Source organism: Hemitrygon akajei, chromosome 6 (genome assembly GCF_048418815.1).
Source record: "Hemitrygon akajei chromosome 6, sHemAka1.3, whole genome shotgun sequence".
NCBI classification, from domain to species: Eukaryota; Metazoa; Chordata; class Chondrichthyes; order Myliobatiformes; family Dasyatidae; genus Hemitrygon; species Hemitrygon akajei.
In genome coordinates this window covers 158,660,539-158,684,138 of record NC_133129.1, presented here as the reverse complement: position 1 = coordinate 158,684,138, position 23,600 = coordinate 158,660,539, and the positions used below count along the sequence as shown (strand labels likewise).

Genomic DNA, 23,600 nt, shown 5'->3' with positions numbered 1-23,600 from the left:
AGAAACTGAATAAAGACCAGAGGATGCTGCCTCAGAATAGAGGGGTGTCCTATTAGAACAGAAAGCAGGAAAAATTTATTTAGCCAAAGATGCCAAGTCTTTCTGTATATTTAAGGCTGAGGTTGATGGATTCTTGATTGGTCTGGTCATGAAGGGTTATGGGGAGAAGGCAGGAGATTGGGGCCAAGAGGAAAACTGGATCAGCCATGTTGAAATGGTGGAGCAGACTCGATGGGCCAAATGGCCTAATTCTGCTCCTGTATCTTACGGTCGTATGGTCTCATGGTATTTTGCAAGAAAACAATGGAGATCCATGTTGATTGCATGGTGGACAAGGATTTTGGTATACTTGTCTTTGCTATTCAGAGCATCATGTGAAAGAATGGAGATATCATGTAATAGCCGTACAAGGTGTTAGTGAAACTACACTTGGACAATGATGTGCAGTTCTGTTTGCCTAGCGATAGAACGGATGTCATTAATCTGCAAAGGGTGCAGGAAAGATTAACAAGGATGCTGCTGAGTGTGAACGGTTTGAGTTACAAGAAGAGACTGGCTAGGCTGGGCTATTTTCCCTATAGCATTGGACACTGAGTGATGGCCTTATGGAGATATATAAAATCATGAGGGCCATAGATAAGGTGAGTGATCACAGCCTTTTTCCCTGGGTAAAAGAGTCTAAACCCTATGGGCATAGAGTTCAGGTAAAGGGGATGAGATTTAAAGGGGACCTGAGGGGAAAGTTTTTCAGACAGAGGGTGGTAGTAAATGGAACAAACTGCAAACAGGAGTGATAAAGGTGGTTTACAATTAAGATCTCGCAAGTTCCTGAAGGACTGGAAAATTGCAAATGCCACTCCACTCTTTAAGAAGAGAGGAAGGCAAAAGAAAGGTAATTATAGGCCAGTTAGCCTAACCTCAGAGGCTGGGAAAGTGTTGGAGTCTATTATTAAAGGTGAGGTTTCGAGGTACTTGGAGATTAAATAAAGTAAGTCAACATCAGCATGGTTTCTGTAAAAGGGAAATCTTGCCTGAACTATCTGTTAAATTTCTTCAAGGAAGTAACAAGCAGGGTGGACAGAGGAGAGGCAGTGGATGCCATTTACTTGGATTTTCAGAGGGTGTTTGATAATGTGCCTGTCACATATACATAACTCTGTACAAGTATCAGCAGTGATAGAACACACCTGGAGTCTGATTTTGCTGTTAACAAAACACTATTTTATTAGTAACTACGTCATATAGTAACTTAAACCAGGTAAATCAAGAGTTAACGGTGTTATGCATATATAGGTGTAAATATATAAATCCCCAAAACTTCTTCAAGTTTAGGTGGTAAATGACACAGTCTTACGATGGTATGTAAGAAAATTCAGTTCAAATGCATAGGTTAGTTAATGCGAGATGTTTGTAATCCAAAAGCGAATGTTATGAGATGGCAATTATGTCAATATTCTACAGATTCCATGACAGCAATACAAAATAACAATAGTAGTAGGTTTTATCTCTGAAGTTGTTCCACTCCACGCACAAAGTATCACTAACAGAGATCTTCAACACAAGTGGTACCACACCCGAATTCAGCTACAGGACATCCCAAAGTGGTGGCCACAGGATACTCAAACAGAATCCACGTATGAATTATCACCAAGAGTAGCTTATCACAAAGGGGACAACCTTCAAGGGAGCAACCACCCAGGGAAGGGTCAACACACCGGTAGATTCCACAAGGTTACCCAATCATACACAACGTGATAGCCACTTATCCAGTTTCATGACATACGAAATAACTCCAACAGTGATTTGCCACAGGGGTGCCTTTCTTCAGTGAACTACCATACACTGACAAAGGGTAAACACACGTGTGGTGTTCACAAAGGTTTTCCCCTCACCAGAGAACCCACTCCAGTGGATTAACTAAGTGACAATCACACTTTCATAGCTGAATGGAAACAAACTCACCCTCAAGGGCTGCTTGGAGAGAGAGTCCAAACAGTGATCTCTTTGTCTCTAGGTTTCTTCTGTTTCAAACCTTCCTCTCCTCTCCTCTCCTCTCTCTTCTCTGCAAACTTCTTGTTGAAGCAAACTTGTGAGAATCATTTATCAATACTCTGGGTCGATCTCATCCCTTTTGGGCTACTGAAAGTTTTAACCAGTGACAGACTTACTGGTGTCTTCCATTGACCATCTTGACTCCGAGCTGTGTGTCTTTGACTGTCCTTGTATATTCAAAACAAGCTGCAGAGAAACCATAACATCAATTGTCCATCAAGTATCTCTCCCTCTCTCTCTCTCTCTCTCTCCCTCTCTCTCTCCCCCACCTCTCTCTCTCTCGCTCTCCCTCTCCTTCTCCTCAAACAGTGTCCAAAAGTCAGTCAAATTCTCATGGCCTTTTAAAGTGACAGTCCACAGAAAAAATGAACGCTAGAGGTATATAACAGTGCCACCCATGAGGCTGCTTAACAAGTTAAAATCCTATGGTGTTACAGATACTGGCATGGATAGCAGAATGGCTGACAGGCAGGAGGCAGCGAGTGGGAATAAAAGGGGCCTTTTCTGGTTGGCTGATGATGACTAGTGGTGTTCCTCAGGGGTCTGTATTGGGACTGCTGCTTTTCACGATGTTTGTCAGTGACTTGGATAATGTAATTGATAGCTTTGTGGCAAAGTTCAGAATCAGAATCAGGTTTATTATCACCAGTATGTGACATGAAATTTGTTAACTCAGCAGCAGTGGTTCAATGCAATACATAAACTATTAGAGAGAAAAAAATAATAAATAAAACAAAACATAATAATAATAAACAAGTAAATCAATTATGTGGCAACACGAGTGAATCTGCAGATGCTGGAAATAAATAAAAACACAAAATACTGGCAGAACTCAGCAGGCCAGACAGCATCTATGGGAGGAGGTAATAACAACGTTTCGGGCCGAAACCCTTTATCAGGAGTCCTTTTGTGTTTTTTAAATCAATTATGTATATGGAATAGATTTTAAAAAGTCCAAAAACAGAAACACTGTATTAAAAAAAAAGTGAGGCAATGTGCAAAGCTTCAATGCCCATTTAGGAATCGGATGATCAGATGGCAGAGGGGAAGAAGCTGTTCCTGAATCACTGAGTGGGTGGATTCAGGCTTCTGTACCTCCTGCCTGATGGTAACAGTGAGAAAAAGGCAGGCCCTGGGTGCTGGAGGTCCTTACTAAATTATGGTGCCTTTCTGACTCACCGCTCCCTAAAGATGTCCTGGGTACTTTATAGGCTAGTGCCCAAGATGGATCTGACTAGATTTACAACCTTCTGCAGCTTCTTTTGGTCCTGTGCAGTAGCCCCTCCATAACAGACAGTGATGCAGCCTGTCAGAATGCTCTCCATGGTACAACTATAGAAGTTTTTGAGTGTATTTGTTGACATGCCAAAACTCTTCAAACTCCTAATAAAGTATAGCCGCTGTCTTGCCGTCTCTATAATTACATCAATATGTTGGGACCAGGTTAGATCGTCAGAGACCTTGACATCCAGGAACTTGAAACTGCTCACTCTGTCCACTTCTGATCCCTCTATGAGGATTGATACATGTTCCTTTGTCTTATCCTTCCTGAAGTCCACAATCAGCTCTTTCGTCTTACTGATGTTGAGTGTCAGGTTATTGCTGTGGCACCATTCCACTAGTTGGCATATCTCACTCCTGTATGCCCTCTCAGACAGACAGACAGACAGACATGCTTTATTGATCCCGAGTGAAATTGGGTTTCATTACAGCCGCACCAACCAAGAATAGCGTAGAAATATAGCAATATAAAACCATAAATAATTATATAATAATAAGTTAATTATGCCAAGCGGAAATAAGTCCAGGACCAGCCTATTGGCTCAGGGTGTCTGACACTCCGAGGGAGGAGTTGTGAAGTTTGATGGCCACAGGCAGGAATGACTTCCTATGACGTTCAGTGTTAAATCTCAGTGGAATGAGTCTCTGGCTGAATGTACTCCTGTGCCTAACCAGTACATTGTGCAGTGGATGGGAGTCATTGTCCAAGATGGCATGCAACTTGGACAGCATCCTCTTTTCAGACACCACCGTCAGAGAGTCCAGTTCCACCCCCACAACATCACCGGCCTTACGAATGAGTTTGTTGATTCTGTTGGTGTTTGCTACCCTCAGCCTGCTGCCCAAGCACACAACAGCAAACATGATAGCACTGGCCACCCCAGACTCGTAGAACATCCTCAGCATCATCTGGCAGATGTTAAAGGACCTCAGTCTCTTCAGGAAATAGAGATGGCTCTGAACCTTCTTGTAGACGGCCTCAGTGTTCTTTGACCAGTCCAGTTTATTGTCAATTCATATCCCCAGGTATTTGTAATCCTCCACCATGTCCACACTGACCCCTTGGATGGAAACAGGGGTCACCAGTGCCTTAGCCCTCCTCAGGTCCACCACCAGCTCCTTAGTCTTTTTCACATTAAGCTGCAGATGATTCTGTTCGCACCATGTGACAAAGTTTCCCACCGTAACCCTGTATTCAGCCTCATCTCCCTTGCTGATGCATCCAACCATAGCAGAGTCATCAGAAAACTTCTGAAGATGGCAAGACTCTGTGCAGTAGTCCGATGTGTAGATGGTGAAGAGAAAGGGAGACAGGACAGTCCCCTGTGGTGCCCCAGTGCTGCTGACCACTCTGTCTGACACACAGTGTTGCAAGCGCACGTACTGTGGTCTGCCAGTCAGGTAATCAATAATCCATGACACCAGGGAAGCATCCACCTGCATCACTGTCAGCTTCTCACCCAGAAGAGCAGGGCGGATGGTGTTGAACGCATGGGAGAAGTCAAAAAAACATGACCCTCACAGTGCTCGCTGGCTTGTCCAGGTGGGCGTACACACGGTTCAGCAGGTAGATGATGGCATCCTCAACTCCTAGTTGGGGCTGATAGGCGAACTGGAAGGGGTCTAAGTGTGGCCTAACCGTAGGCCGGAGCTGGTCTAGAACAAGTCTCTCCAGGGTCTTCATGATGTAGGAGGTCAATGCCACCGGTCTGTAGTCATTGGAGCCACTGGGGCATGGTGTCTTCGGTACAGGGACGAGGCAGGACGTCTTCCACAGCACAGGTACCCTCTGGAGACTCAGGCTCAGGTTGAAGACATGGTGAATACTTCACATAGCTGGGGGGCACAGGCTTTATCCGGGCCTGCAGCCTTGCTTGGGTGGAGACGTTTCAGCTGTCTTCTCACCTGTTCAGCTGTGAAGCCCACCGTGGTGGTTTCAGGTGTGGGATAGGTGTAATCACGAGAGCAGGGTGGGGGGCTGTGAGGAGGGGTAGGAGGGGAGAGTGGAGTATGAGTTGGTTGGGGGCCGACAACAGATGAATCTTGTGGGGGATGTGCAGGGGTCACAGTGTCAAATCTGTTGAAGAACAATTTAAATTCGTTGGCCCTGTCCACACTGCCTTCAGCTCCTCTGTTGCTAGTTTGCCAGAACCCAGTGATGGTCCTCATCCCACTCCAGACCTCTCTCATGTTGTTCTGCTGGAGTTTCCACTCATGCTTCCTCCTATACCTGTCTTTATCCTCCCTGATCTTGGCTTTCAGGTCACGACCAGAGATTCTACCAACAATGATTGTATCGTCAGCAAATTTATAGATGGTATTTGAGTCAAGGATCCAATTGCAGAGAGTGTTTGTGAATGATACAAAGATAGGTGGAGGGGTAGGTCGTGCTGAGGAAGCAATGCGATTGCAGCAGGACTAAGATAAATTGGAAGAATGGGAAAAAAAAGTGGTAGATGGAATACGGTGCTGGGAAATGTATGATAAAGCATTTTGGTAAAAGGAACAATAGTGCGGACTATTTTGTAAATGGGGAGAAAGATCAAACTTCAGAGGTGCAGAGGGACTGAAGAGTGCTTGTGCAAGACTCCCAGAAGGTTAATTTACAGGTTGAGTCTGTGGTAAAGAAGGCAAATGCAAAGTTGGCATTTATTTCAAGGGATATAGAATATTAAAGCAAGGTGAAATGCTGAGGCTTTACAAGACACAAGTTAAGCCACATTTGGAGTATTGTCAACAGTTTTGGGCCCCATATCTCAGAAAGGGTGTGTTGTCATTGGAGTGAGTCCAGAGAAGCTTTATGAGGATGATTCTGGGAATGAAGGGGTTAACATATAAGGACCGTTTGGCAGTTTTGGACCTGTACTCACTTGAATTTGGTAGAATGCATGGAGATCTCATTGAAACCTAATGGATATTGAAAGGACTAGATAGGGTGGAAGTGGACATGATGTTTCCTATGGTGGGGGTATCCAGAGCTGGAGGGCACAGCCTCAAAATTGAGGGGTGACCCTTTAGAACAGAGGTAAGGAGGAATTTTTTATTTTGCAAAAGCGTGGTTAATCTTTGGAATGCTCTGCTACAGACTGCTGGGGGTCAAATACATGGGTATCTTCAAAGTGGAAATTGATAGATTCAAGATTGGTCGGGTATTAGGGGATATGGTGAAAGAGCAGGTGTATAGGGTTGAATGGGATCCAGGATCAGTCATGGTAAAGTGGCAGAGCAGACTCAATGGGCTGAATGGCCTTAATTCTGCTCCTATGTCTTATGTTGTTTTGGTCTTTAAATAGCTTTCTGTATGAATGAAATAGATTGAGCTAAAATTCATTCTTCCAGCCATCTCTGATTTTTCTTACTCTCTGACAAGATAAACATGTTTCATTTTAAATTTTCTTGCCTATTCAACCTAATACTCTATTTGATTAGAAAAATATTTTGTCATCGCTCAAGAGTTTATGGTATATCGTGAGCTATAGTTGATGAAGATATTTTACATGATATTAAATACATGAAATATTAAAAATAAATTTCACAAAATACCTCATAACAGAAGTAAACAGATTTAAAGTTCTCAGAATTTATGGAATCATGGGAGGTTAGGTGTGAAATTGGGTGAAGTACAAAGAAGAAAAGTTATGGAAAACAGTTGAATTTCAATTTGGAAGGAAATAGAAATGGAGTTAGTATCAGGTAAATTGGCCCTGTCTATAAATGACTTACACTTGAGCATCTAAAGATTACTTCTGAAGGGTGCAGAGAGAAAACAGTTAAAGTTGATGATGGATGTTGAGAAACCTTGAGTGTACTAGCATTAATGCTGAACACAAGAGATCCTGCAGATGCTAGAAGTCCTGAGCAACACACACAAGATGCTGGAGAGTATCTGCTATTTCAGGCGACGTCTCTGCAGAGGAAGAAATATTCCATATTTTGGGCCAAGACCCTTCATTCAAAGTAAGCGTGAAGAAGCCAGAATAAAATGTCGGGGGAGCAGAAGGATTACAACATAGAATGTGATACATGAAGACAGGTGTAGGCCGGTGGGGTAGGAGTTATGAAGTGAGAGCCGGGAAGTGGTAGATGGAAAAGGTTAAGGGCTAATGAAGAAGAAATCTGATAGGAGAAGGGAGTGGACCACAGGAGAAAGGGAAGGAGAGGGGTGGCACCAGAGGGAGGTGATGGGCAGTTTAAGAGAAGTGATGACGTAACGGGGATCCAGTATGGGGAATGGAAAACAAGAGAAAGGGGAGGGGGAATTACCAGAAGTTGAAATCAGTGTTCATGCCTTCATGGTGCTCCAATGAGTGGCCTCATTGTGGCAGTGGAGGAGGCCATGGACCAACATGTTGGACTGGGAAGGGGAAGTAAAAAATGGGTGGCCACTGGAAAATCTACCTATTGTGGCAGATGGTGCTCAATAAAATGGTCCTATTCAGAATTTCTGGTGTCCAGCAATGAATTATCAATGAACATCAGCAAGAATTAAAGGAAAAATTTCTGCAAAACTTTGAAATTTATTACGATTCAAGCAAGACAACTGCTAATTTATTTCTCTATCTATATCTATGTATATATCTATATCTATCTATTTATCTATCTATCTATATATATAAAATATCAGCTAACTAGATGCTGACTGGGTCTATTCTGATTTATATCATTTTGTTTCATATTTCCAGTATCCATCACATTTTTCTTTCAGTCTTGAAAGTTGTCTTCAGGAAAAAGCAATATGGAGTCATCAAGAAGATGACATCTGTAATAAGTCAGCATCTTTTCAATATTGCAGTGAAGTGCTTGTAGCTCAGGGTGATGTCTGAAATCCATAACTTTCTCATGGTGATACATTATCGCTGCCACCCAGTCGCCTAATTATCAGGGAGGATTGCAGCTGGATATCAAAGGAAATACCTCCTATATTACAAGTTTAACTAGGAGTATCAGAAATACGTAGTTTACCGTTTTAAACCTGTGGCAGCTTCTGATTCCAGCTGAGACAAATCAATTATAATATTACACATGTATGTAGAAGCTGTCCATTTTAGGAATAGGAGAATCAGAATCAGGTTTAATATCACTGGCATATGTTGTGTGATTTGTTAACTTTGCAGCAGCATTACAATGCAACGCATGGTAATATAGGAAATCATACTGCGAATTACAGTAAGTATATATACGTGTATCAAGTAAATATGTAGGGCAAAAACAGAAATAACAAAAGTAGTAAGGTCATCTTCATGGTTTTGCTGTCCATTCAGAAATCGGATGGCAGAGGGAAAGTAGAAGCTCTTGAGTCACTGAGGGTGTGCATTCAGGCTTCTGTATCTCCTTCCTGATGGTAACAGTGATGTCCTGCGTGATGGGTGCCCTTAATGATGGACCCCACCTTTTTGAGGCACTGCTCCTTGAAGATGTCATGAATACTACAAAGGCTAGTACCCATGATGGAGCTCAAAATTTTCATTTTTTTATTTAAGTGTCTATCCTTAATTGCACCTGAACCAAGAAGGCAGATGAATGCCAATCACATTGGTGGGCTGAAATTCATATATTAGTTGTTGGAATTGATTGTTAGGGATGAGATTACAGAATACCTAGAGGCACATGACAAGATAGGCCAAAGCCAGCAATGGTTTCCTGAAAGGAACATCCTGCTTGACAAACATATTGCAATTCTTTGAGGATATTACAAGCAGGGTCAACAAAGGAGATGCAGTAGGCTTGGTGTACTTGAATTTTCAGAAGGCCTTTGACAAGGTGCTGCACATGAGGCTGCTTAGCAAGATAAGAGCCCATGGTATTACAGTGAAGTTACTAGCATGGGTGGAGCATTGGCTGGTCGGCAGAAAACAGAGAGTGGGATTAAAGGGATCCTATTCTGGCTGGCTGCCACTTACCAGTGCAGTTCCACAGGGGTTGGTGTTGGGACTGCTGCTTTTTACAATATTTGTCAATGATTTGGACTATGGTATTAATAGATTTGTGGCTAAATTTGCCGATGATACAAAGATAGGTGGAGGAGCGGGTGGTGTTGAGAAAACAGAGAGCCTGAAGAGAGACTTATAGTTTTGGGGACTGGGCAAAAGAAGTGGCAAATGAAATACAATGTTGGAAAGTGTATGGTCATGCACTTTGGTGGAAGAAATAAATGGTCAGACTATTACATTGCTGGGGAGAGAATTCAAAATGCAGAGATGCAAAGGGACTTGGGAGTCCTTGTGCAAGATACCCTAAAGGTCAACCCCCAGTTTGAGTTGGTTCTGAAGAAGGCGAATGCAATGTTGGCATTCATTTCTAGAGGTATAGAATATCAGCTCTTGGGCTATATTCCCTGGAATTCAGGACAATGAGGGGAGATCGCATAGAAACATTCCGAATTTTAAAAGGCCTGAACAGATAAGATATGGCAAAGTTATTTCCCATGGTAGGGGATTCTAAGACAAGAAGGCATGACTTCAGGATTGAAGGAAGTCCATTTAGAACTGAGATGCGGAGAAATTACTTCAGTCAGAGGGTGATAAATCTGTGGAATTTGTTGCCAAGAGCAGCTGTGGAGGCCAAGTCATTGGGTGTATTTAAGGCAGAGATAAATAGGTTCTTGATTAGCCTGGGCATCAAAGGGTAAAAGCAGGGGAGTGGGGATGATTGGAAGAATTGGATCAGCCCATGAATGAATGGTGGAGCAGACTCAATGGGCTGAATGGCCTACTCCTGCTCCTATATCTTATAGTCTTAGCATTGCACATCATTACTCACTACAAATAATCATTCTTTGCAGCATGTACAGGATTTAACTGTGACAAATGTTTTGTAGCACTGTACTGCTGCTGATATTATTAAGCAATTAATCAAAATTTAGCTATGCTTGGCAATGCAGTAATATTGCAGCAGCGGCCCGCCCCTTTTCACTGTGATCTGCTCCAAGGCTCAGCAGGGTCGGGTAAAGTCAGGTAGTGCGATGGTGATAGGAAGCTCTATAGTTAAGGAGACAGACTGGAGCTTCCGTTGATGAGAGAAAAAATGCCAAGATGGTGTAATGCCTCCCAGGTGCTGGGGTCAAGGAGGTCTCAGGGTGGCAGCAGAGTAATCTTAAGAGGGAGGGTGAGCAGTCGGACGTTATGGTGCATATTGGCACCAATGACACTGGTAAAACAGCACCTCCAAGGTAGTAATCTCTGCATTATTCCTGATACCACATACTAGTCAGGACGGGAATAAGATGAGAGTACAGATAAATAAATGGTTGAGCATCTTGTGCAAAGAGAGGGTTCTTGGGACGGTATGGACTGGAAAAAAGGGACGGGTTACACCTGAACCCAAGGGGTCCAATATCCTTATGGGCAGGTTGGCGAGATCCGTTTGGGAATATTTAAATTAATTTGCTTGGGCAATGGGAACCAAAGTGATAGGGCAGTTTGCACACATGTCGATGCAGGTTGTAGTGAGACTGTGAGGAAGATAAGGCAGATGATAGGGCAAAATTGCAGTCACTGGAATGAGTTAAAGTGTAACATGGGTCAAAAGTTATAAGGGTGATGACTAAATGATTGAAAGTGTTATATTTGACTGCACTCAGTATTCAGAATAAGTTAGATGATCTTGCAGAGTTGTTAGAGATAGAAAGGTATGCCATTGTAGGCATCACTGAAAGATGATCATAGTTGGGAGCTTAACATCCAAAGATATAAATTGTATCTAAAAAAGGAGGCAGATAGGCAGATAGGGTGGGGTGGCTTTAAATCCTTAGAAAGTGGTCACATAGAATCAGATTGGAAGATGTAGAATTTTTGTGGATAGAAGGCAAAGGTAAAAAGATCCTGATGCAAATTATACACAAGTTTCTGAACAGTAGCTAGGTTGTAGGATATAAATTACAATGGGCGTGAAGATGTTGGAATCCACTATTAAAGATGAGGTTTCTGGGTTCTTGGAGGCACGTGATAAAATAAGCATAGCTTTCTTAAAGGGAAGGCTTGCCTGACAAATCTGTTGGAAGTCTTTGAGGAAATAACAGGCAAGATAGACAGACGATGGTCAGTGGATGTTGATAACTTGGATTTTCAGAAGGCCTTTGACAAGGTGCCACACATGAGGCTGCTCAATAAGATAATAGCACATGGTATTACGGGAAAGATACTAGCACAGATGGAAGATTGGCTGACTGGCAGGAGCAAAGAGTGGGAATAAAGGGGGCCTTTTCTGGTTGGCTGCCATTGACTAGTAATGTTCTGCAGGAGTTGGTGTTGAGACCAGTTCTTTTCACACTGTATGTCGATAATTTGGATGATGGACTTTACAGCTTTGTGGCCAACTTTGTGGATGATAGGAAGACAGGTGGAGGAATAGGTAGTGTAGAGGAAATAGGGTGTCTATGGAAGGACTTAGACAGATTGGGAGAATGGGCAAGGAAGTGGCAGATGGAATATAGTTCAGGAAACAGTATCGTAATGCACTTTAGTAGAAGGAATAAAGGCAAAGACGCTTTCCTAAATGGGGAGAAAATTCAAAAATCAGATGTGTAAAGAGACTGAGGAGCCCTTGTGCAGGATTCCCTAAAGGCTGAGTTGGTGGTATGAAAGGCAAATGCAATGTTAGCATTCTTTTCAAGAGGATGAGAATATAAGAGCAATGATGTAATGTTGAGGCTTTATACGGCATTGGTCAGACTGCACTTGGATAATTGTGAACAGTTTTGGGCCCCTTGTAGAAGAAAAGATGTCTTGGAGAGGGTCAAGAGGAAGTTCATGAGAATGATTCTGGGAATGAGAGAATTAATGTATGAGGAACATTTGATGGCGTGCAGCCTGTACTCACTGGAGTTTAGAAGAATGAGGGGGATCTCAGTGAAAACTATCGAACATTGAAAGACCAAGAGAGAGTGGATGTGTAGACTATGTTTCCTATAGCAAGTGTGTCTAGGATCAGAGGGCACATCCTTAAAATAGAAGGACGTCCGTTTAGAAAAGTGATGAGGCAGAATTTCTTTGGCTAGAGGGTGGTAAATCTGTAGGATTTAATGCCACAAGGAACTCTTGGAGGAAAATTATAATTTTATAAGAAACACAATCTAAATAATTCCATGCTTGATTTTTAGATTAGAAATGGGATGTTTGTACAGGTTTACATGAAGACTAAGGTTTCGATTCATTGAAACTATTTTGATATGAAAAATTGGCTTTAACTTCAATGTCTAGAAAAGAAGAATTGATCTGAGAAAATAAGACAGTAAAACTGTGAGAAGTGGAAACTGGTGAGTGGCATTCATCTCCTAGAGAGTACTATGCCATTCACTTTCCTCTTGATTTCCTTCTTTCTTAGAAATCTATTTCAGCATTAAGTCTCCATAAGGATTCTGCCCTAATAGTTTTCTGTTTCAAGGAGTTCCAAAGACTCATAACCTTCTGAGAGAGGAAGTCCTTCCTTGTCTCAGTCGTAAAGGGCTGTCCATTTATCTGAGACCATAACTTTTGAATACAGGCTCTCCCATAAGAGGAAACATTGTCTCAGTATTTACCCCATCTAGCCTCTATGAACCACAAATGTTTCAACAAGATCTACTCTCCTTCTTAATGCCAATGACTTGAATCCCAAAACTTTGTTTAATATTATTAATGTTTTTTAAGCTGTCAATTTTTAAAAATTTTCAATACTACCTGAAACCTGGAGGTAGAGTTTCTGCCTTATGTTTCATTGAATATTCAGCTGCAAGTTGAACTTGAGATTGTGCCAGTTTTCAACAGTGCAGTTATAAAACAGCTGGACATGCTCAGAAGCTCTGGAAAGTTCCATTGGAAGAGAAGCAATTTCAAGTTTGTTAAGCTTTTGTCAAACATCAAGTTATTGTTTAACTTAAGGCTGAAATGGATTTCTGAAAATGGCAAATGTGAAATCTTTTATCAATCGGTATAACTGTACAGCAATTAATGGAAGCCTGATATGTTGATTAATATTATGTGGAGGCACAGTCAATGCCCTGGGCAAAGGAAGCTTGCAGCACAATATTCCTTATACCACAGCAAAGGATTAGATTATCAGTTTATGCCAGACAAGACATGGGGTTGAATTTCTTTGATATTTTGCCCTGCTTTGCCTGGATGTGATCAATTTCCTCTGGGAGGTGGGAGGAGAAAAATGTTATATTCTAGTGGAAGTTCTGTCTCATAATGCACACTCAGTGGCTACCTTATTGGGTAGCTTCTGCATGGTTATTTGAGTTACTGTCTCCTTCTTGTCAGCTCGAACCATTCTGGCCATTCTCCTCTGACCTCTATCATTAACAATGTGTTTTTTTGCCTAGAGAACTGCTGCTCATTGGAAGTTTGTTTTTGTTTTCACGCCATTCTCTGTAAATTCATCAGTCTGTTATACATGAAGATTCCAGGAGATCAGCAGTTTCTGAGATACTCAAACCATCCTGTTTAGTGTCAACAATTATTCCATGGTCAAAATCACTTACATCACTTTTCTTCCCTATTCTGATGTTTGGCCTGAACAACAACTGAACCTCTTGACCACGTCTGCAGGCTTTTACGCATTGGGTTGCTCCCACATGATTGGCTGATTAGATATTTGCATTAACAAGTAGGTGTACATATGTATCTAATAAAGTGGCCACTGGCTATATACCCTGGCTGATCTTCCCCTGAGATCAACAAAGTTCTATTGACAAATTGTCCATTGTTGGATATTTCTGAATGGTGGCAGTAACACAAGCTTATACTCAGCAAGGTGCTGAGCTCAGCTGGTGGACTTCTAGAGATCAGTAAGACGAGGCAAAGTGTTGCAGATTTCCCAGCTGTTAGGCTGGGACACGCTCAGAGATTTTACAAGCTAGCAAGCCTGCCCACTGAGCCCATGCCTGCTGAATATCCAAGGAGACCATTAAAATGACTGAGAGAAGTCAGCTGTAGGAAGGAAGATAGATTGATCATTTCATTTGATTTAATTTAGAATGCTTAGATATCTGTAATTACTTTTGTGTGCACTCTTTTTTTAATCAAAAGGAGCTAAATTTATAAGCATTATTTTGACTACTTAGTAGTTCCTGTGTTCCTTTTAATGTAAGTGAACCCCAAAAATGCTTATTGACATAACTAGCCACTTCCATGCCATTGACTTGGTCGCCAGTAAGTGATGTTATCTAGGACAATGCTGGATAAAGTAACATGGCCCAGCTGCAGGTGAGCAGAATCTCAGGGTGATGAATGATCCAGCCCATTGCCTAATGCATTTGGAATTAGGCAATGCATTGTTGTAGATGTCAACTATTAACTGTAGAGTCATAGGGGCATGTGGGCTTGGGTTAGTTGGAAGTTTACATACCTATTTCTTTTTTTAAAATTCCTAAATGATGTATTGTTCAAAAAGCAGGCAGCTGTGCATTATTGGTAAATCACACAGACATATCCAAACATTTAGTGCCTACATTCTTATCTGTGCAGTGATAAGCTAATTTTGTGCATAAACCAGAGCTATAGGGTTCTGCTTTCCTCTTTTGACATGGTGCCATGGGACAATGGCCATTTGAGGGGGCATCATACTTTGTAAGCACTGCCTGACTAGCCAAATATTTCTATCATTTCTAACATTCTTCAGTTTCACATGTTGCATTTCTTGACCTCATCCCATCTTATTCCATTCAACAACAAGAGAAAATCTGCAGATGTTGTAAATCCAGGCAACACACACAAAGTGCTGGAGGAACTCACCAGGCCAGGCAGCATCTACGGAAAAGAATAAAAAGTTAACATTGCAGACCAAGACCCTTCCTCAGTCCTGGATTTTTAGCCAGCCTATGTGAAGGAGAAATATGTTCCTCTTTAAAGAGAGGAGATATGATGTTAAAACAGTGCTGTAGATTCATAGCCATCATTATCAATGCTATTGCTTATTCTCTATTTAATTCACCAAATTTAAATACCCTGACCATTGTGGATATATTTCAGTTCAGACCTCCTGGCTGCTATGCAATAATTTAACTGCTACACTTCTTACAGATATAAGTGCTCCATCAATTTATAAATCAGGATTCTGACCATTAATTTGTTTGAGCAATATAAGACATTATTGATGAGGCCAAATTTGGAGTATTGTGTCCAGTTCTGGTCACCGAATTATAGGAAAAATGTCAACAAAATAGAGAGAGTACAGAAGAGATTTACTAGAATGTTACCTGGGTTTCAGCACCTAAGTTACAGAGAAAGGTTGAACAAGTTAGGTCTTTATTCTTTGGAGCGTAGAAGGTTGAGGAGGGACTTGATAGAGGTATTTAAAATTATGAGGAGAATAGATAGAGTTGACGTAGATAGGCTTTTTCCATTGAGAGTAGGGGAGATTCAAACAAGAGGACATGAGTTGAGAGTTAAGGAGCAAAAGTTTAGGGGTAACACGAGGGGGAACTTCTTTACTCAGAGAGTGGTAGCTATATGAAACAAGCTTCCAGTAGAAGTGGTAGAGGCAGGTTTGATATTGTCATTTAAAAAAAAATTGGATAGGTTCATGGACAGGAAAGGAATGGAGGGTTATGGGCTGAATGCAGGTCAGTGGGACTAGGTGAGAGTAAGCGTTCGGCACGGACTAGAAGGGCCGAGATGGCCTGTTTCCGTGCTGTAATTGTTATATGGTTATTACATTTTACCTATCACCTTTTCACTGCAGCGTGTAGTCCTTTTTCATCAGATGGAGTTGATACTCATATCGATTGGATATAAAATATTAATATTAAGGTGCAAGTTTGTATTTCGACAGATGTGGGAAATGAAGCATATTCAGTGACTTGCATTATTGTAATGTATTAGAAAGAAGAGAAGTTAAAGCCATAGAGTCACAGAAAAGTACAGCACAGAAACAAGCCCTTCAGCCCATCTAGTCCATGTTGAAACCGCCTACTCCCAACAACCTGTACCATGACCATCAACCATGAACCTATCAAAACTTAGCTTAAACATTGAAATCAAGCTTGCATGCACCATTTGTGCTGATAGCTCATTCCATCCACTCATGACCCTCTGAATGAAGACATTTCCCTTCATGTTCCCCTTAAACTTCTCACCTTTCACCCTTAAACCGTAATGTCTGTATGTTACCCATAATCTCAGTGGATCAGCCTGCTTGCATTTACCCTATAACCATTTAACCATATAACAATTACAGCACAGAAACAGGCCATCTCGGCCCTTCTAGTCCATGCTGAACGCTTACTCTCACCTAGTCCCACTGACCCGCACTCAGCCCAAAACCCTCCATTCCTTTCTTGTCCATATACCTATCCAATTTTACTTTAAATGACAATACTGAACCTGCCTCTACCACTTCTACTGGAAGCTCATTCCACACAGCTACCACTCTCTGAGTAAAGAAATTCCCCCTCATGTTACCCTTAAACTTTTGCCCCCTAACTCTAAACTCATGTCCTCTTGTTTGAATCTCCCCTACTCTCAATGGAAAAAGCCTATCCACGTCAACTCTATCTGTCCCCCTCATAATTTTAGATACCTCTATCAAGTCCCCCCTCAACCTTCTATGCTCCAAAGAATAAAGACCTAACTTGTTCAACCTTTCCCTGTAATTTAGGTGCTGAAACCCAGGTAACATTCTAGTAAATCTTCTTTGTACTCCCTCTATTTTGTTGACATCTTTCCTATAATTCGGTGACCAGAACTGCACACAATACTCCAAATTTGGCCTTACCAATGCCTTGTACAATTTTAACATTACATCCCAACTCCTATACTCAATGCTCTGATTTATAAAGGCCAGCATACCAAAAGCTTTCTTCACCACCCTATCCACATGAGATTCCGTCTTCAGGGAACTATGCACCATTATAGATCACTCTGTTCTACGGTATTCTTCAATGCCCTACCATTTACCATGAATGTCCTATTTGGATTATTCCTACCAAAATGTAGCACCTCACACCTATCTATACCACTCATAATTTTATATACCTTTATCAAGTCTCCTCTCAATCTTCTATGCTCTAAGGAATAAAGTCCTAACTTATTCAATCTTTCCGTATAATTCAAGTCCTCCAGACCCAGCAACATCCTTGTAAATTTTCTCTGTACTCTTTCAACCGTATTTACATCTTTCCTTGTAGGTAGGTGACTGAAACTGCACACAATATTCCAAAAAAGGTTGAATATCTTTGTTTATTCATTAGGTCAAGCAGCATCTATGGAGAGGATGATGAAAAGTGTTGGTCTGAAAAGTTAATTGTTTATTCCTTTCCATCAATGCTGCCTGACCCACTGAGCTCCTCCAGCACTCTGTGAGTATTACTCTAGATTTCCAGCATCTGTGGAATTCTTGTGTTTTTGTTTCTTCATGTCTATTTTGATTTTCTCTGCAGATTATCATCCATCCAGATTTCACAGCCTGCATAATATGCCCGTTGAATGCCAGTTGAACACAGTGAGTGAATCCTGCTGTTGTATGTTTCTGATATTCATCATTGTGAATATATTGCAATTTGTAAGAGAAGAAGCCATATTTAGTTTTGCATGGTGTGGTGAGCTTTTCCTAGTTGTTTTAATCACAATTGCTGGTTACCAGAGTATCCTTGTCCCTTTGGCACAATATAGAACACTTTTTGTTGTTCTGTTGCATCCGTTCCCTTCTATAACCAGCAATGAAAGTTGTGTTACTCTGCATCTGCACTCTTGTTCACAGTGATCTGAGCAGAACCTGTTGTGCAGAGAATATCTTATAAAATATCCATGAACTGCTCGCTTATTTCCAATTTGCATTCTGGCAGCGTGTCATGTAAATGTATCAGCAAATAGAAGGGCACAGAATAATTCACAAAACAGTTGTAAAGGTTTTGCCATTTAGACTCTCTGCTCTGAATTCTTCCAATAACAGCAAAGTGGCAAAATGATGTGGAGGCACAGAGAGAGAAGAATAAGGAACTGTATCCGGAAATGAAATGAGACTGAAACTAATACTAACTCTGAAATCATTGAAGCAGCCATTCCAGGTCTTCCTCTCAATGCTTGGATTTTGTGCAATTTAAAACATGTAAAATTCAGCAAAGAACAAATTATTCCACAGTGTCTACCCTCTGCCAATTCCTCTTAATTGCCTCGATCATAAATACAGATGTAGAGCCAACATGTGTGGCTGGGGACAGTCACTTAGATGGAAATATGTGCTTCCTGGCATCAAATTAAGTTTTATTGGAGTCACCTAATTTCTGAAAATGCTTGCCAACATCAGGCAGATAGATTATGTGTTTCCTGTCGCTTATTTACAAAATGGAACTCAAAATGCCACCTAACATTCAGAGCAAGTTATTTACACAATGGAGACCTCTAGATAAGAAGCATCTGTTTCTTGCCAACTTGGATTTTTGAACGGATTACATAATCTACACTTTATAGAAGAAATATGGAAAGTTTTCATAAAGAGAAAAAAAAGTTAAATAATATCCTCATTTTTGAACATACGGAAGTACAAAACTGTTAACAAACTTATTTTTCAAATGTAATGGCAGAGAGAAATACAGAAAAATCCTTCATCTGGCAAGGAGGTAAATAGCTAGATCTTCTAATTACAATATCACAGGAATAAATATTAGCTTGTATAACATGTTGTCTTTTAAATAATACCATTTCGGTCTTATATATCTATTCAAGAGGGCAGATTAGATGGTAGTTTACCTGTTCATGTAAAAGGCAGCAGTTCCAATAATAACACTCCAACACTGCACTGGCTCTTAAACTTGTCATATTCTCATCGATTTAGTGCTATCACAGAGCCAAGGTTGGCACTTCATTTAATTGTTATTGAAAGTACTTCTCAATAAATACATACATCATGTAATTCTAACTGCCATTACTCCAGCCTGCATTAATTTTAGGCAAAAAGAGATACATTCCTATGGCTCTTTTGATGACTTTGGGACATACAAAGTGCTTTACAGCTGATGGAATATTTATCAGTGTGACCATTGTTGTAGTACACCATGCTATTTATTTCATTGCCACACTCCCTCTTCCCTGGTGAAAGAAGCCAGTTTAAGAAAGAGGAAGTACAAAAGGCGAGGATCTAAACAGTTTCTCTCCATATTTAAAGATCCATGAAATCAGAGTAGATGATCATTTGCTCTGTTTTCTCTTTGATAATTTTCTTCCACAAGTGTTTTATATAAAATTGGAAAGATTCACGATCGATAAAATAGTTGGGCATTGAGCTCAATGTGTTTAAATTTTTTCAGTATACTTTTTGTAAGCCCATATGATGCTGAAATAAATAGTCCCTAAGAATGAGGATCACAATATGTGATTAACAAACATTCAATGAAACTGGCACAAGCGGCAGTCCAAGCACCTGCTGCTTGCTGATTATAATAATTTCACCTCATTTCCATTCACAAGCGGATCCTGAGCTTCCAGTAACCAATTACTTTAAGTAACCTGAGGGTAAGCAAGATGGCCATCGCTTTATCTTTGAATGAGGCATTTTAGAGCTTTCTGAATTCAAAATTTAGGTCTGGCCTCTCATTTACAATTCTCAGGAACTTTCATTTGTTTATTCCCATCTTGTTACCATCCTCACATCATCCCTTTTTATCATATATTCCCACCTGGTTTCCACCTTATAATGGATGCTCCACTTTTTCTTTTGTTCCTCCTTTTTCACTGTACCTTAAGTTTGTAACATTGCCACTTTTGCCTGTTCTGATAATAGGTCATTGATCTCTAGGTTAACTCCACAGATGCTGCCTGACCTGTGGGGTTTCTGGGTAAATTTTGCATTTCCATGCCTGCTTTATGAACAGTTATCAACTTGTGTGCATAGTTAGTTACTCGTGTAATATGCCAGCCTAATGGAAAGTCGCTGAGAATATTATTCTAGAAAACAGCACTGTTTCAAAACCAAAAAAAAAAATCAATAGGCCCACAGGCACTGTAATTCTGAATTAATAAGTGAAAAACAAGTTAATTGTATCTTTCAGTGTAGATATGAAATGTACAATGCACAGTGGGTCTATGATTTGTAGGTACTAAGTCAGATGTTAGATGATGGTCTGATTTCCCACCTAACATTAATATTTTGCAAGTGGCCTACATATTTTCTTGAAGGCTCAATACAAATCATACAGTTCACTGAAAATAGCACAGGGTTACACAGACCTCACCAAAACAGCTGCTTAGGTTTGTTTTGCCTTAGCATGGCAAAACAAATTCCACCTTTCTCAACAAGGTAATTGAATTTTAGCCAACTCTTTATCTTTTTCCTATCTAATGCTGAGCTTACCAATGAACTATTAAATATCAATCACCTTAAATCACATTCCACCACAGGGGAGCTGTACAGTTATCTTGGGTATGATTTGATTCTGATTTGTACCTCGTAGGAATTTTTCTATAAATTATGCAAAGAATAATCAATGCAAATATGTGATATTACTTACCCTTTCATAGTTTATTGTAGAATTGCTGTGCCACAGCACTAAGTGTAATTAAGTTTACATTTTAATTTTTCCCCAGGCAAACTATTATAATGCCGAGTTTGCAGTGAGTTTATCCCACTGTCTGTGAGAGTTGATAGGCTGCATCCTGTGAAATCTGCAATTTTAAAACAATTTTTCCTGAAGTAATGTGTTTAATTCTGTATTTGTTGTCTGCCTGGGCAAATCGTTTGTATTTGTAGCTGATAAGGCCTGTCATTTTACTCCTTTCCCAAATGTTCCATTTCCAACTTAATTCATATACGTTTGTGTGGTAAACTATGTGTACCTGTCTGGACACTCCCCTCTGCTGATTGCTCCTGTGGCTCCTCCCACAGACCCCTGTATAAAGGCGATTGGAGGCACTGCTCCCCCCTCAGTCTCCGAGATGCTGTGCTCCGTTTTGCTGCTAATAAAAGCCTATCGTTCGCCTCATGTCTCCGAGAGTTATTGATGGTGCATCATTTTGTTAACACAATAACCCAGTTACTTTGTGTGAGAATGTTAACTCATAATACTGACCATCAGCTCTTCCCACTTATTGAGGGTACTGAAAAATATGATTGGCTCAAGTCAAATTGAGGCTTATTTGTCATGCTGTGTACTGGTAATGTTGAAACCCAATTGTGGAGGAAAGACAGACTCTGATGTAGAAATGGTGATCTGAATTCCAAAAGAACATTGGTGGCTCAGCCAAGCAACAGTGCCGGACATATTCTCAAAACTAGAACCCTGCAATTAGCTCTAATCAGGCATCTGCTTAAATAATACAAGTAATGCAGAATCCACAGCCAATCAAAATAAAATTAAAACGTTTAAACAGAAAGCACCAGAAGCTGCATTAGAAAGAATGAGTTGCTGGAGAAAAAAAAAAGGAAATCTAAGCAACAATTAACCAATTCAGGTGCTCCATAAACCTCGGATAACAACATTCTACAGCCCCCTTTGCAGGACTGAAGAGCTTATTACATTGTTATTAAGGAAGGAATTTACATGTTCTTCCTTGAGATGTCTGAGTAATTTATCTTGCTGTTTTCAGAAGGTTTTCAGCTGCTCTGTGTGAAAATTATTGGTCATAATTTTTTTTAAAAAATGAACAATTATGCAATATAGGAAAGCCTGTCAGCTCCAACATTACCAATACAGATCTTTCATGATACAGTTGTTCTGACCTGCTGTCTTATGTAACTGCTTGTCGACTTAACTTAGTTACTTAGTCAGAGATTGAGCATCATACTTCTTACTGAAGGGGAAATATAGATAAACACATTAAGGTTTTTTTATGTGAAAGGATGTAATATCAAATAAATATTCAAGATTGCTGCTATCAAATAAATGTAACCATTCCCTGTAGTCCCAATTGCATAAGAAAGTGAACCTTTTTAGAGTTGCCTCAGAAGGCATGAGCAACAAGTGAGGATTATTTTCGAATTTTTAATAATAAAATTATAAATTGATTAATTTCACATATCATTGGTGGACAAAACATAAACCCCAAAGGCATAAAAATAGTTATAATCAAATATGTTTTGCAGTTCAATCGAAGGATAGATGTAATAGATGTTTTCCTTTAAAGGACACATCAAGGCCTGACCAAAAATAAAATCAAAACTCATGTAAGTATGAGGCAGTAAATTTATGATCAGAGGAAATGTGATGGAGTGATATAGGACATCAATCTGTAAGGATAGAAATTGAGAGGTATGTGACAAGATGGAATGCACTGCCAATAAGATTGGATTGACCTGTCAGGATATTGGTGACAGAATGGAGGAGGCCAAGGAGTAGTTCAGGGAAGAAGTTGGAAGAAGATCAAGGTCTGGAAGCAAACATGGGGTTATCACTGTGAGGACCATTGGCAACAGGAATAAAAATGATGGGATAGGGGGAAGTAGGAGATCAGTCTGGATTAGATTTGGTGGTATAGTCAATGTACTCTAAGGTTCTTTACAGAAATTGAGGTGAGGGTGATGTCTTATCCAGGAAGGTAGAGAATGTCAGGATGAACATTAATGGTGTCAACAGCAGATCTTGGTAAACAATATCCTACCTTAAAGGAAAGAGGGCCATCCTGCTTAAATATGTACTGCCCAAGTCTGTTGTTCAGTATCTTTAAGTAATGCAGCTATGGGCATTATCCCTCCAGGTAAAACCTATTCTAGTCAAGGAGCTCACCTTTTGCAAGATCGAATGCAAACATTGAGGTTCTGCAGCTCTGAAACTTTAGAAGGTACACAAGCCTTTGACAATTTATTAGTTATCCATGCAAACATTTGCAGGGTTAATTTTGCAGTTGAACAAAGGAGACTATGGAGCCATGAGGGAGGAGCTGGCCAAAGTTAAATGGACGGATATCCTAGCAGAAAAGACAGTGGAACATCAATGGCAGGTATTCTTGGGAATAATGCACAAGGTGCAAAATCAGTTCATCCCCCGGAGAAGGAAGGATTCCAAGGGGGGGGGGGGAAGGGGCCACAGTGGTTGACAAAGGAAGTCAGAGATTGCATAGCATTAAAAAAAAAGAAGTATGACAGAGCTAAGGTGAGTGGGAAGACAGATGATTGGGAAATTTTTAAGGAACAACAGAACTTAACTAAAAAGGCAATACAGGGAGAAAAAATGAGATACGAACGCAAGCTAGCTAGGAATATAAAGGAGGATAGCAAAAGCTTTTTTAGGTATGTGAAGAGAAAGAAGATAGTTAAGAACAATGTTGGGCCCTTGAAGAATGAATTGGATGAAATTGTTATGGGAAACAGAGAAATGGCAGAAGAATTAAATAAGTACTTTAGATCCGTCTTCACTAGGG

At 40.5% G+C, this 23,600-nt stretch overlaps 1 protein-coding gene across 14 annotated transcripts in view; it reads left to right on the top strand.

Moving 5' to 3' along the window:
* LOC140729646 (leucine-rich repeat-containing protein 4C-like) overlaps window positions 1-23,600 on the top strand; it is a 1,048,826-nt gene that overhangs the window by 686,890 nt on the left and 338,336 nt on the right. For 11 of the 14 annotated variants that reach the window (XR_012099387.1, XM_073049655.1, XM_073049661.1 and 8 more), the window contains one exon: window positions 17,690-17,751. The exons of the other annotated variants lie outside the window; for them this stretch is intronic. The gene's annotated coding sequence lies outside the window, so the exon portion shown is untranslated. The remainder of the gene's footprint in view (window positions 1-17,689; window positions 17,752-23,600) is intronic. 14 annotated transcript variants of the gene reach the window in all.